Source organism: Adiantum capillus-veneris, chromosome 25, assembly GCF_014529385.1.
Source record: "Adiantum capillus-veneris isolate H3 chromosome 25, ASM1452938v2, whole genome shotgun sequence".
Classification (NCBI taxonomy): Eukaryota; Viridiplantae; Streptophyta; class Polypodiopsida; order Polypodiales; family Pteridaceae; genus Adiantum; species Adiantum capillus-veneris.
This window is the reverse complement of record NC_140955.1, coordinates 98106314-98119001: the sequence shown is the minus strand read 5'-3', so window position 1 is coordinate 98119001 and position 12688 is coordinate 98106314. Positions and strand designations below refer to the sequence as shown.

The 12688-nt window shown below is 40.4% G+C and overlaps 1 protein-coding gene across 1 annotated transcript in view; it reads right to left on the bottom strand.

Moving 5' to 3' along the window:
* Positions 1–6141: 6141 nt before the first annotated feature.
* Positions 6142–12688, bottom strand: part of LOC147425355 (aquaporin SIP1-2-like) — a 62187-nt gene continuing 55640 nt past the window's right edge. The window contains exon 4 of the mRNA XM_086499834.1: positions 6142–6488. The gene's annotated coding sequence lies outside the window, so the exon portion shown is untranslated. The remainder of the gene's footprint in view (positions 6489–12688) is intronic.

The window sequence follows — 12688 nt, the reverse complement described above, 5'->3', positions numbered from 1 at the left end:
GTTCATGTCTCAAGGGCCATGTGTGTGGGCTCAATTTGATTGTAGTGGATATTGCAAACTCCAAGTGTGGGAGTCGGTTCAATATGGAATATGGTTTATGGTCAAGGGCTGAGATCCCTCATGAATTATGGTTTTGATTTTGATTGTGAAAGCCAGTGTGGCTCTTGGAACTTCTTTTTGGGATATGGTTGTGCTGCCGAAATTTTTGCAACCATGTTATGTGCTAAAGTAGTTTTGTAGGATTGGATGTGCATCACCCTGAATTGGGTGGAGAGCTCACCCATGTGATGTGATTGGATTCTGGTTTATGGTTTTTGAGATTGGATCAAGAAGTGGTTTTGGATATACATTGAAGAGGCATGGCGATAAATTTGTATGGTTGGTGTTGATACCTACCACCTGTTGATATTTGGAATTATTTCAGAGCTCGCGTTCATGGAGGGAGGTGAAGCAGTTGGCTCAGGTAGGTTGGAGGTGTTCTTGGCTCGCTCCCGACAAAGTGAAATTCTCGTTGTCCGTAGTAGAGCGAAAGTGGATGGGTGGACCGGTCGATTCCTACACATGTGCTTTGCTAGTCCTTTTATATTTTTGATGTTATGGTATACCTAGATTTTGTTATTGCATTAATGCATGATTGCCTATTTCATTTAGATGGGGCATTTAAAGATTCTTTTTTTTCATCCTTTTGTGTCTCTGTGCACTCTATTTTACCCTCCACTATTCTCAAAATAGTCCTTAAAATTACCAAATGAATAAAAATGCAGCAAAAGTACCATGGATTGTGTCAACGTAGCACCCAAGACAAAACCGCAAATACCTTAAGACTCAAAATTTAGTAATAAGAAAGTACCAAATTAGTTTAAGAAAGTACCAAATTAAATAAAGAAACAATATAAAGTACCAAGGAAAGTACCTGGATAGCATCTAGTGTTAACCAAAGTACAAAAATAGTAAGAGAAAGAAGCAAAACAGTTCAAGAAAGTCCCAAAAACACCTAAAAATGTCAGCAAATAAACCACTCAAGAAGGGGGTTTTTTGGGCCACTCCTGGCAAAGTGAGATCCTATATGTATGTAGTAGGAGTTGACGGATGGGTAGAGTAGTTGATCCCATGCAAGGTTCGATGCTCTTATAAATCATTTTTGGTTTGAGGTTATGATGTACTCAATGTTGATAGGATAAATTCATGGTTCTGTGTGTTTTAGTTTAGTTGGACATTGAAAGTTCTCTCATATATCATCTTATAAGTGAAAATGTATACAAGAATATGCCATTTGAGCTATAACATAAGTGCACAACCTTTATGAAAAATTCCATTTGATTATTGTTATCTTGCAAATCAAGTGTAAAGTCAAACTTCATTTGTCCATACATGTAAATTAAACTTAATTTTTCCATACATGTTTACATTTGGCGTGATGCGCAAGACTCACGAAAACATCAAAAAACACAAGAGAAGAAGCATCACCCTAACCTCATTTTCTTGGTATCTTTGGCTTACACTTGTTGGACATTGATACTCCCTCTTGACTTTTGGAAAAGTCTCCTTGTCAACCTCAATGAGATCTATCTTGATAGGACTTTCCTCAGGGATGAAATCCCTACACCAATAGCAAAAGGAAGCTATCTCATACTGAGGTGTTTCAATATATCAAATCATGCACTGAGGTGTTGCAGCAGTTCCATATTGTACGTGGGTGGAACAATGAGAGATCCCAAGGTGACACCTATAATTAGGGGCCATTAATCTCATTTTGGGGACCATTAAGTGATCATTTGTGATCATTGTATTCCATTTGTATCACTTTGAGCTTGAGCTTGATCCCGAGTTGTCAGTCAATCCCATTCAGAGTCTCTTATCCATTGTATCATTGAGTATGAGTGTGAGTATGAATTAGTTTAAATTCATTTGTGCTCATCATTGTAATTAGAATCATGTTATTATCATCATTGTGATTTGAATCATGATGTTATCATCATTGTAATTAGTATCATGCTTTTAATTGGATCCTATTTAGTGACTCTATAATGCGAACTCGTCCAGGTAGTCGATTCAAGTAATTAGTCTATTTTGGTATTCTATGCTCTAGTCATGAGTTCCACTAGTCTCTACAGTCTCACGTCTGACTCTTTTGAATTTGTATATCCAGTAGCTAAATTTATGCCTTGTCTGATTTTGTCTCATCTGGCCGTCTGATAATTAAGGGTCTGAACCTCTATTAGATCTTAACAATTTACGTGATATTCAAAATTTATAACTAGTCACTCTGATCCTATCTTTGGAAGAGTTGTTAAGCTCTAGTTCTTTCCATTTTGCCAATCACGGTGGTGAGCTGATGGTTCTTAACAACATCCAATCTCCCACTTGTGACACACTAGAATTCACATACCTCCAGACACACTACCAGGAAAGGCAAGTCAAAGTAAGCAATTGAAACTAGTGAATCTACAAAAGCAACATGTTGTTCTTAATAATATCAAAGAAGAAAATTGGGTAGATTATTTTCCTCAAACACTAAAGGATCCATCCTACCACAACCTAATAAGTAAGTTGAAATCTTATTCTAAATTAAAGAAGGCCTGCATCCTTGAATACAATGAGAATAGAGGAGATGAGGACGTCTTATGTGAATTAGAAAAATTACAACAAGGAAAATTATTAATAAGAATCTACATAGAGGAAATTAAGGACCTCACCAAGAAACTTACATGAACTACCATCAAAGAAGAGAATGAGAGCTTGGTTTTTGAATGGCAACGAAACTAAGAAGCTAAGGAAGCAGGAAGTGCCAACTTCAACAAAGAAGTTCAATAAAAATTGGAATAGCAACCTAAGAAAGAAAAGACAAAGAGACAAGTCCAATTCTAGTTACAATGGAAGTTCTTCAAAAGAAACATCATCAACTTCTAGTTTATAAAAAATTAAGAGCTTTAAAGATTAAGGAGTGTCTCATAGGAAAAAAAGAAATAGGATTGGACTAGGAAGATTGAAGAATTGTCCAAGCAAATTCATAAAATTTTGAAGACTAGACCATCCTTAGCAAAGTATAGACCTAGTGTGTTGGGAGCCTATTTTTTGCGAGCTCCTAATTTAGATCTTTTTTTTATCATCATGCTAGGTTTCCATTGTGATTGCAATCAATGCACTATTGATCATTATACACTGATACACTTGGATTCAAGACAAAAACCTTAATCTACTCTCTATTATTTTTTTGATAGAAAACCATTTTAAAGTAAACTCTAATATATACAAAGGATAGGCATAGCTAGTGATTATGATTAGCAATTAAATGCCACAAACCATTGTTCTAAGGGCTCCTCAAGAGGCTTATGTAGTATACTTTGTTAAATTAGTATTTAGAAGGCCAAGATGCTACCTTTTCACTAAGCAAGAGAAAAATAGTAAAATTCAAAGAAATTATGATCTTCATATGCATCTACCAACGTAGAAGGAGAACACCTTGGACTTCACAACTTGTAGTAGCCTAAATGGTGCCTCTATTGTGTCTTTTACAACCAAACTCTTCTTCTATACTGCCGAAGTTCAATTTATGTTCTTCATGTTACGCACTGAGTTGTGAGTGTATTAAACGAAGCTACATTGTTAGAAACTACTATGTGAAGGGAGTGTAAATGGTGTCTCTATTGTGTCATTCACAACCAAACTCTTCTTCTATATTATGAAAGTTCACTTTAAGTTCTTCATGATCTACACTAGGTTGTGAGCGTACTAAACAAAGCTACATTGTTAGGAATTACTATATAAATGGAACTATTGACTTTAGAGATAAGCACCCAGAATTGTGAGGAGAGAGAAAACACTAGGTTGGTAACCTAACAAGACATAGTGTTCTTTCAAGGTTTGGGAAAAAACTTACAATACCATAGGAGATCTATAAAAAAAAAAAATCCTCTCTTAAGCTTATAGTTCAAGGACCACTACATAGGCAAAAAATGAGTAACTTGTAAAATATCTCACATACTAGCCATGGCAAGTCTCCAAAGTGCATGTACCACTGCATTTCGCTCACAATAGCCATTTCTTGAAATCTATCGCATACTAAGAAGACTTGGGATTTAAATTGCCCATGAGATAATGAGATAAATTTTCCCACAAACTTTTATGGGTTGGTCATTAAGAGAAATTTGGACTCAATTTTGGGCCATGTAAGAAATGTCAACTCACCATAGAGAGAGGTAATCCTAGAAAATACAAAATAGTTTTTTGGAATTATATTTCTCATAGTACATACATAAAAGTTTACTTGATCACTTAAATGCATGGTCGTATAAAATGTTTTTCGAGAGCTCAACTTAAGTGTACACAAAAATCCATGTCCGTGAATCGTAATGAGTGATGTGATGTGAAATAAGAGAAAAGACATGAGAGATGTTTTCAAAATATAAACATAATGCCATATATACATCTGGAATGTCCAAAAATCTTAGAATAGCACTTTAAAACGTTGAAATCTGACTTCTCTAGCTCAAGATATAGCATTTAAGCTTAGAGTCTCATGAGGTCAGAACCAAGCGAATAGAGGCTCAAGACACCGCTCATGGGCCTCTATTTGCTTGGTTCTTAGCCCTTCATAGTTTTAAATAGTACCTATCAATCGCTATCAAGTACGATACGTTCAAATTTGGATTGCGAGTAGCTCATAAAAAGGTGATTGATGCTTATGCGAAATGCATACGTACAAGTACCTCACTTTATAGGATAGCAACAGAGGTTCATAAAAAGGCGCTCAACGCTTGTGCAAGATGTCACTATCAAGCGCCTTACTTTTCTAATAACAGTGACAATTTCACCAAAATGGTTTTCATAAACATTTTCAAAAATGAAAAAAAAAAGTTTTTTCTACATAACATTATCCTTCTTCCTATTGGCTAAGGAGCATTCTCTCACTAGAGCTAAAAGGTCCGAAAATGAGTCCATTTCTTTCCAAATGCATCAAAACTTATGGTTCTCTTAGACTCACCATATTTTTTAAGGACATAGAATTAAGTACAAAAAAGTAGCATTTTTTCCATTATGTAGATATATCGTCAAAGTTTATATTGCCATGCTCAATATTGTCAATATCTACATGCTCTTTTTTAATATAAAGATCCCCGAAGAAATACCATTCATAACAGAGAAATAGTATAGCCACAACCAAAGGCATTGCCAAAGATGTCAAATTGAGCTAATCCACAAAAAAAAAAGAAAAAAAACTAGTCAATTACAAAAAATAAGAAACACTTTGCAGATACGGATGATTACAAGCACGCACACTACTGTCTTTCCATGGTTTCCAATGGACTAATTATCAGCGGGGAAGAGGCCTTGGCAAGTGCCTTGGACAAAGTATCACACGACTTTGTGTCTAACTAGTACTTCCAAAGAATTTTTTTGGTTTAATGCTTGCCCCATTTCTATAAAAATGTTTGATAGGTGCGATTAATATTAGGTAGAGCATGTATTTTCCATAAAACAAGTGGACCACCATAGTGACCTTAGTAAGAACTAAGGCCTCGTTCAACCTGCACAAGAAGCTTTTCACGCAATCTACAACACTACAAATGAGAGGCATGTGGGATATACATTCTTCAAAAATGATGCAAGGAACTGAGGATGAATGGCATTCACAAGCTTCTTTTGACATGCTTTTTGGCTTGCAGAAGGCATTTGTAGACTCCTAAACTTTTGGGAGCAATTGTAGATCATTAGATTGGGCCGTTTGTGAATATTGTGGACCATTCGATGAAGGTTCTTAAATAGGGCCACATAGAAACGTCAATTATATTTTTCATTTTTGTTAAGAGAGGCACTGATTGGGTGGGTACCACTCTCTCTCTCTCTCTCTCTCTCTCTCTCTCTCTCTCTCTCTCTCTCTCTCTCTCTCATCATCTTAATTTGTTTTGGGAGCAATTCTAGACCATTGGATTAAGCCCTTTTGTGGACCATTGGAGTAAGCTTCTGGAATAGGAACAGATGGCAAAGTCAATGCTAAGATACTTAGAGGACATAGCTGCCTTTAAAGATCAAGGGAAGAAGTTTATCATCAGGAAGATGTAAATATCTAACAAAGATTTTTTCACACACAGAGAGAGAGAGAGAGAGAGAGAGAGAGAGAGAGAGAGAGAGAGACCTCTGTTGGTGCTAATGTACATTCAGGTTTCAACTAGGTACATTAGGTTTTCAATTAGCTAATGTTGGCAAAAGGATGGGTTTATTGAGGCGTGTATCACCGCCAACTATAATCTCCATAGGAGAACATGTGCTTGATGAATCCATATACACCTGGCTAATTATTGGCAGGCATAATTGCCTTCAATAACCAAAAAAAAAGGCCATCCAGAGCACACATTCCAAGAGGCTAAGGAGTATTAACCACCCTCCACTCTCCAATTTAAGAAATGAACTTCTAAGCACACAATCTGTGCCTCCTCAATATTCAGACAATGCTATAAATGTAGACAACCGCTTGCTCCATTGATAATCTGCAAGCAAGAAAGAGAGCATCCAATAAAACTTAGTATGTCCAAAGCCATTCAAAGAGACTTTTTTGTTTTTGTTTTCAGGGCACGCCCGACCGCTCCCCTCATACACCAAAAAAGTATACAAGAAGAACGACCAGGACTATGCACCCAGAAACCGAAGGCAGACACTTTTGAGCCATTCCAAGACGCTAGAGTCTCCCTGAATATAATCAAGCTCTCTCTCTCTCTCTCTCTCTCTCTCTCTCTCTCTCTCTCTCTCAAACAGAGCATACACAAGTAACACAATATTTTCACAAACAAACCTGAAAGCTAGTACATGAAAATACAATACCCAAGATTCACTTTACGGCCACATAACCTGCTTTAAAGAAATCGCCCACTAATGTTTGCAGACGCAGGAAAATGCCAAGCATGGTGCAAATGTTTGCACACATTTGCATGACCATGCAAGTGAGTTTCTAAGTAACTATGTTTTGCGCTTTAATCCGAGCGGAAGAGACATCCCACAAGCCAATCAAGCCAATAATCATCCTTTGCAACAGGTGATATATTGAAGAAGAAGGAACGAAAATGGGAAATGGCCATTCACTATCATTATATATTGGCATCTAATGGGCATGGAATAGGAAACAAACAGCCATTTTCAGACCACCTTCCACTTTTGGTGTGGTGTTAGATTTTGCTGGTCTTCCCCAGAATCTCCCTGCTGTGGAGCTGAATTGCAAAGAAGTTCTCACAATCTAATTCAATTTCGCCTTGTTTAGTATGAAAATCAATATAGTAAACCCTTCGTACTAGTGACATTACCTGCATCTCCATAGCCCAAAAGATTCTTAAGAAGATGCTCAAATGCCTTGCACCAACCACTTCAATGGGATTTCATAGTGGTGGTTTCATAAGAACATAAAAAATCCTCACTTTTAATAGGGAAACCGAGTGGGCCCAAGCTGTAAGGCCTCCACTCGCCAATCTCCTCCTCAAAACCGAGAAGGACAGAACACGAGAGAGAGAGAGAGAGAGAGAGAGAGAGAGAGAGAGAGAGAGAGAGAGAGAGATTCACAGAGGTCAGATATGACCTATGGACCAAAAGCAAAACACAAAGCATTACGGAGGGTTCCTTCAAAGTAGAGGAGTTGTGAGATACATCTCAATTAAGGGCCGACGGTCCAAAGATGGGTAAAAAGGAAAAAAGAACTAAACCTAAGGAGGGGCAGGTGGGAAGGGGAGCCGGTTTGGGAGTTCGAGACTCTTAGATAATGCCTTTATCTCCTCCATATACTGCCCATTTCCCTGCTGTGCACGCTTCTTTTGGAGTTCTACATTTTTTTTGTTTGAGTTGGGTGGGTGTAAGATCTTTTGCAAACCAAAGCTTAGTGCCTCTGAGAAGCCTAGATTGCTCAAGGAGTTTGATTTGGTCTTGAGAGTGACGGTCGCATGGTTGGTGCGATGTTCGAGTCTAAGAGTGGTGATTGTTGTTTGATCCCATCGTACCATGGGGATTGTTGTTTAAATTCGGGATTGAACTTGAGGTCGTCCCCCCCTTTCCAATCGTTAGGAAGCCCACCAATGCCAACATTGAGGGCGATATCTTCTTGTCGTTATCATCGTTCACCTAGCGCGGATGCCACCCGATCTTCAACCTTGCTGGAGACAACCCCCTGTAGTTGAGTATTGACCTCCTTTGTGAGTGTGGTCTCTACCTCCACCCTGGCTTTAGAAAACATGGCTTCCATCTATTCCTTTCCTTCATTCATGAATTTCTCCAGTGTGGTGAGACAAGCCTCGACTGCAGCAACTCGCCGTTCTCCTTGAAGAGTCTCTCGACTCCATTATGAAGGCAAGCGTTGTTATCAAGCTTTGGGGGTGTTGCCACGACCCCAGCGAAGGTGCAATTGCCTCGAGATGAGGCCCAAGTGGCCATGGCCTCGCCGGTGGAAGCGGGTTCTGTTGGAGCTCAGATGTCGCAGCCTTGAAGTGGGCACCTACTGAGGTCGGCCCCCCAACATTGAGGGCGATAACTTCTTGTCGTTGTCGTCGTTGTCGTTTACATAGCGCGGATGCCACCTGATCTTCAATCTTGCTGGAGACAACCTCCTGTAGTTGAGTCTTGACCTCCTTTGTGAGTGTGGTCTCTACCTCCACCCTGGCTTTAGAAAACATGGCTTCCATCTATTCCTTTTCTTCATTCATGAATTTCTCCAATGTGGTGAGACAAGCCTCGACTGCAGCGAGTCTCTGTTCTCCTTGCAGAGTCTCTCGACTCCATTTGAAGGCAAGCGCTGTTATCGAGCTTTGGGGGTGTTGCCACAACCCCAGCGAAGGTGCACTTGCCTCGAGATGAGGCCCGAGTGGCCATGGCCTCACTGATGGAAGAGGGCTTTGTTAGAGCTCAGATGTCGCAGCGTTGAAGTGGGCAAAGTCGGGCTTAGTAGTTTGACAAGGCAACGAGCTGGGCGCGAGTGGAATGACAAAGTCAATGAAGTGGGGATACTTAGCTTTCAAAGCTCTAACCGATACCCTAGTAGCTAACCTTTCAGATTGACCCTTCAATTTAATTAAGTACTCATCATAAGCTTTTTAGCGCAAATGACTATTACGATGATCTAGAACGGCCTCTCGTTTTTGAGGAATATACTCAGTTTGCACATCTTGCCATGCATTTTCCTCGATACGCACAACAATGTCAGCTTCGCCTAACTTTTCTTTAAGGCGGCTGACATGAAACACTGGATGCACACTAACATCCAAAGGAAGAGCCAGTTTATAGGCAACCTGGCCAATTTTCTTTGTGATCAAGAATGGACCACAAAATCTAGCTAAAAGCTTATAATGCTTTCCAATTCGCATAGTCTTAAAATCCTTGGGTATCTTCAAATAGACCCATTGTCCTACCCTTGGAGATCTCTTTTGATTAACATAAGTAGTAACTCAATCACGAGCCGTCCTTATACTATCCTTAGCCAATCCGAGCATTTTCTGCATATCATACAAGAAATCTTGAGTCTGGCGATCTTTGACTTTCTCTAAGCCAATAGCAAATAGAGAATTTAGGCTCAAATCCATACATCATCATGAATGGGCTAAATCCAGTAGCCGAATGCTTGCTACTATTATAGGCAAGCTCTAATTGTGGAAGATACCTTTCCCAATCAGATTGCCTGTGAGAGACATAAACTCTCAACATGTCCTCTAATGTCTGATTCATCCTTTCAATCTGTCCATCGGACTCGGGATGGTCAGAGGATGACATACTCAACCTTGTCCGAAGGTGAGCGAACGCATCTTGCCAAAATGGCCCAGTGAACTTAGTATCTCGATCACTGACGATATCCTCTGGCAGACCATACAGCTTATAAAGCTAATCGACAAATTAAACTGCTAACTCATGGCTTTTTACTGTCGACTTCGTTGATAAAAACTTCACCATTTTTGTGAGTCTGTAACAGACTTGGACACTCCAAGTCGAGAATCTACCGCAACACCGCAAATAGTCACTTCAAAACAGTTCACAGTTCACAATTGATTCGACATTGGCCCGGCGGAGTTCCGTGCCTAGAGATATTGGCCCCAAAGATTGGCGCCCCTTTCGATATTTCTTTTTGTACTAATCTGTGTTCAAAGTACAAGAGTGTAGGTAGGCGCTCACACTCAGACTCTGCATCCGAGTTGTGAAGCCCTGCCCACATATTTAAAGATTACAAGGGATGCTAAAAGCAGAGCCCCAAAAGCTGAAAATCAAAGCTTTTTAAAAATAAAGAAAAATCTCTTCAATAATAAAGCAAGATAGGCTTCTCTCTCTCTCTGAATCCTCTTGCGTGGAATAAGCAGCCACGCAAAAGCTAGCCAAAAATCCTGCCGCAAAAAGTGCCGCGATTTGCGGACGTCCGTATAGCTGTCCACATGGCAAGTCTTCCGCCATTTCCGAGCAGCCAGCCACGTCAGCATTTAAAGATCTCCCAAGGTTCCCACACGGCAGAGTGTGTACTGGGCAGCCACGTCACAGTTTGTGACATACCCCCCTCTTGAAAGCATTGTAATCGCCCTCAATTACACCTGCAAAACAGACAGAAGCCATAAACTGTCTTACCAAACACTGACTGTTAGTACCGACGCACTAGGAACACACATCTAGCACATGTACCAATTGACAATCACATCACAAGACATCACTTGACATCACAGGACATCACATGACAAATCACATTCAAAATTCATTCGGATCTCAGACCATGATTTATCGGCACTGCAATTAGCAATTGCATCTAGATCCATCAGGACCTCCTAGATGCCCGATTGACTAATCCCTATTGCAACCATGTCTATCGAGATCATTCATACCAAAATGCTGCAGTCATTTCGTCTATCAGTTCCTGGACTTAAAAACAAGTCAAGAACAAATCACACGACATCACAAGACATCACTTGACATCACATGACAAATCACATTCAAAATTCATTCGGATCTCAGACCATGATTTATCGGCAATGCAATTAGCAATCGCCATCAGGACCTCCTAGATGCCCAATTGACTAATCCCTATTGCAACCATGTCTATCGAGATCATTCATACCAAAATGTTGCAGTCATTTCATCTATCAGTTCCTGCACTTAAAAACAAGTCAAGAACAAATCAGTTTCATATTTTCCGGAATTCCATTTCATAAAGTCATACAGCAGAATACTGTCAGCTCTCGGTATCCCTGAAGCTCAAAGAGACATCAGTGACTCTAGTATTAAAAAATCAAGACATCTGTTGACAAAGGAGTGGAGTAACTCCCCTCTTGTGCAACCCACTGCACCAGATCTACGGCCAAGCTGAATTCGGGGTTCCATTTGGAGTAGACTATGCTAAACCAAAAGCTTCGAGGTAAAGTTTCACAATCTGAGGAGTATCTGCTAGGTCCTCCTCCTCCATCCACTTCGCAATGCAGGATAGTGTCTGAATTTAACCAAGAACTCGTGTTGTTGTAGGAAAATTCCACCAAACTTTTGTTGGGAAACTGGGTAGAGCAATTTGACAAGCAAGTATGTAAGGAAACCTACCGCTAGCACTTTCTCGTAGAAGAGGCAGCAGGGGCTTGTGTCCAACAGTGCACCTTCTCAAGCAAGACCCCGGTAGTCAACCTAGCGTTTTCAGCCATCACCAAGAACCAGCGCTTTCATGCAATTGCAGAGCAGCCAAGCATTTTGCAACTTGCAGATCAACCTGGCAACAGCAGGACACATCAGATCACTAGCGTTTTTGCATCAGGCATAGATTTAGCCCTAGCGTTTTTGGAGCAGCACATCAGCCCAGCGTTTTGCAATTCCTTCGTGACAGAACCCCCAGAAGAATCAGCGTTTTCAGTTTTCAGCAGTCAGACTCCGCAGTAGAGCCCCCAAACCTCGCAGATCTCACCTTCCCGCAACAAATCCTCGCCGCACGGTCAGATCAGCCATAGTTTGCAGTTTCAGCCCGGAAAACGCAAATTTCAACATCTGCGTTTTCAGCGCGTCGTCGTCGCATCGCCGTCGTCACCGACATAGAGTCAAAGTTCAGCACATAAAGATTTGCAGATTTCAGCCATTAGCGTTTTCAGATTTCAGCCCGTCTCGTCGTCGTCCTCATCATCGTCGACATCGTCGGCAAGTCCATTGCATTGTAGAGATTTGTGCAATCAATAGTAGACCTATTAGGTGCAGCGGAATGAATGTTGTATTTCTCAAGATTAGTGATCTTTATTGCTCAAGGTTCCTTTTAGTTCTTAGGGAAAGAGAGAGCTTTCCGTCTTATGGAGAGTGCTATGATCACGAACAAAGTGAATGGATATTGTGCGTGCAAGTGAATGAGACTGAGAGAAGGAGAGACAAGAGATACGACACCGAGAGGTTGTAAAACCCTCCTCCGAAGGCCCCACTCTCGTCGGCGAGAGTGGTCTACTTTGATTGCACAAAGGTGTACAATGCGCATGCAATGGACTGATGCAAGTTGGACTATGCCGATGACGACGACGATGATGATGACGACAAGGTGGCTGAAATCTGTGATCTTCTATATGCTGAATTTCTTGGACTGTTTCGGGGCTGAAATGGATTGCTTTACTGCTGTGCTTATGGCTGAAAACTGCTAGTATCTAACTACTGAATTCTGCATTTTGAGTTTGCGTTTTTACATGGCTGAAAAACGCTGGTTGTAGTAGGTCTATTCCATGCTGAAAAT